Source organism: Corvus brachyrhynchos, unplaced genomic scaffold (genome assembly GCF_000691975.1).
Source record: "Corvus brachyrhynchos isolate BGI_N302 unplaced genomic scaffold, ASM69197v1 scaffold101, whole genome shotgun sequence".
Taxonomy (NCBI): domain Eukaryota; kingdom Metazoa; phylum Chordata; class Aves; order Passeriformes; family Corvidae; genus Corvus; species Corvus brachyrhynchos.
This window is the reverse complement of record NW_008237239.1, coordinates 2,272,908-2,275,718: the sequence shown is the minus strand read 5'-3', so window position 1 is coordinate 2,275,718 and position 2,811 is coordinate 2,272,908. Positions and strand designations below refer to the sequence as shown.

Here is a 2,811-nt window from a genome sequence, read left to right as displayed (position 1 = left end):
AGAAAGGAGATTAGTCAAGTTCCTACAGCACTGGAAACCCTACGGTCCCACCACGGCCTCAGTGGTATCCACACTATCCACAGAGGGAACCCAGGGTCACTTCTGGGGAACGAGCAGCATTTTGCCTGCTGCACCTGAATCCTTGCACGCCTCCCATCATGAAGCTGTTCCCTCACCGCAACATTGCAAGTAGTCAAAAACCCTTTTTCTAGTAATAAAATAGCTTCAGCCAGCAGGCCAGCAGGACTCACTCATCTAGGCCATGATCAAAGCACACAGGTATAAACAAATATCCCTTCGGCTGCAGTGAGTCATCTATTACAGACCTGGATATTGGAATATCCCTAAAATAGCTGGACCAACCTGTCCTGTGACAGGCCCTGCATTATTCAATTACAGCCCTGCCAAAACCGTGGCTGTTTTTGCAGGGATGCTGAGCCTCCAGGCCTAGCCTCCAGAATAAAGGAGCCGCTTTGCTATTCAAAGGGGACCAAAGGCAGCGCCACTGCGACCCAGCACGGAGAGACGCCGAACAAAAACCTTTTTAAAAATAAAATGGAAGAGGGCAGATTCTGAAGAAGGATCAGAAAACAGACAAGCGATGAAGAGTCAATGCTGAGCACTAAAAACGTGTGGTTAGAAGAAAAGCATTTTGAGCCTATTTACTGGCCTTCTGTGCTCCCACGCTTCATCTCGACACAGGGGCTGACGTAACCCTCGGCAGCACAGCACGGGCACTAAACCCAGCAGGGCTACGTGTTCCCGTGAATATGGCCATAACTTCTACTGACACCATGAAAGCCCAGGTCACTGGTTTCCAGCAGCAGCACTGACATGGGTGCCTAAGTGTCTCAACACATGTTCAGGCGTCACCGCACAGGCAGAGGCTGCTGAGAGGAGTTATTTCTCTCCCAGCGTTGCTGTGGGACTCCCAGCTCCTCTCCACTGGGATTGCCACCTCCAAGGAGAGAAGGCACGGTGCAGGGGATGCATGACCACGCCTGGGCTTTGTGTATGAGCTGAAACTCAGAGAGCCCTGCATTTCTGAGAGCCCTCCTTGCTAAGGCCCCACGCCCCAACCCAAGAAGCCCAGCAGCTCGGCAAGGCCATCCCCAGATGTGCAGCTCCTGCCTGGGGGGACACAGAGGCAGGTGTCCAGTGACCAGCACCGGGCCATCGGTGCCGAGGGGAGATGTGAAGAGAGAGGATATAAAAATACCCCCAAACAGCTGGCGTGTGCGTCACGTGCCGTGCAGGCTGCCGCGGTGCAGGGCAGCCTTACGTAACCGGGAATTACAGCCCACGACGCGCGGCACACGCGGCACCAGCTGCCCAGCCCCAGCCCCTCACTGCCCTGCTGAGAGCGCACAGCTCTGGGTGAACTCCCTGTCACATCCCCTACACACAGTCTGCCACCCCTTCAAAGGGGCACGTCATCCGAGAGAGGCATCTTGGACATCAATACAGCCCCGTTTCTGATGTAAACTCCGGGCACCATCAGTAAAAAGCAGGAGCTGAGGAGAAGGACAGAGGCAGCCGGAGCCCTGAACTTGCAGTCACCATGAGGACCTGAGGAAGAAGCCTTTCCCCATCCTGCTCTGCCAGGCAAACATCCCTGTTGTACTTCCCCACCAAGCCTTCCCACATCACTTTTCCGCCAGGGACCACCTGGAGAAGCAGGATTCTTATCTCACATGACGAGAAGCACAGACTTTTGCAGCCAGAGGAAGCCGATCTTCTTTCAGCTATTCCCAGCTGCATGAGGTCAGTGCCTGGTAATCACTTTCCTTCCCCTGTGCTTTCCTTGCCCAGGCAGGTGCAGAACACAGCCATGCCCAAGGACAGGGCAAGCAGTGCCAGCTGGGTAGGACACAGCTGCATCCACTGCTGGCTCCCACGGCCACATGGATTCCAGCAACGCCAAGTTCCTGGCTGCCCACCACAACCTCATGGCCACAACTGCATGTGTGAGCCCAGCAGGGCTGGGGTGCCCTGTAAGCATGTAATGGAGAAGAAACCAGACACCCCCTTGGGCCAGGCACCACCTCCTTGGATAGGCCTCCTGAGAAACAGCACCAGCAGTAGGGATGTCTGGATGCTGTCCTATCTGTGCCCCTCTCCAGCTCATGTTCACACGTACCCAAACCAAGGGGGGCACAGGTCACAAACCCTGCAGGATTCACCTCTGCTCCAAACCTGGTCTCCAGGGCATCCTGCTGTATGCCACAGCCTGTGGGTGCTCGCACCAGAGCCCACGGCACATCCAGTCCCAGTGTGGGCTCACTTCGCACAATTACTGCGCTCACAGCTCCAAAAACACCCTCCCCTCCTTCCACTCTGGAGGCAGGTATTTTTTACACATTTCACACAACTCAGCAGATGGACAAAGTCTCCACAGATTTCTCCTTCAGGGCAGAAATCACATGTGACAAGTGCACTGCAGACGAGTAACCCCTCACAATGTGGTGAGTATCCCCCAAAAATGGGGACCTGGGGGTTGGTCTTTCAGCTAAACCACTTGCCAGGCAAGATGGGGGGATGGTCTGAGAAGCCATCCCTATTTAGTAGTGATTTGCAGGCAATGAGCACACCAAGGGCTGCTCCTGCTCCCCTCTCCTCCAGCCCTCCTACTCACAGCACCAATTTTAATTATGGGAATAGGTGTGGGAACAAGCAGGTGAAGTAAAGATGAGGATAAGTAAAGCAGCCAGAGCCTCCACAGTGCAATACTTCCCTCTCACTCCAACCCACCGCTGAGCTCCCTCTCTCCCAGGGCAGAAGCTTCAGAGACGCCCACCCCTCCACCACCAC

At 55.0% G+C, this 2,811-nt stretch overlaps 1 protein-coding gene across 2 annotated transcripts in view; it reads right to left on the bottom strand.

The window, feature by feature from the left end:
* The window catches only part of NOS1AP (nitric oxide synthase 1 adaptor protein), a 45,729-nt gene that overhangs the window by 35,871 nt on the left and 7,047 nt on the right, over positions 1-2,811 (bottom strand). The window lies entirely within an intron of this gene.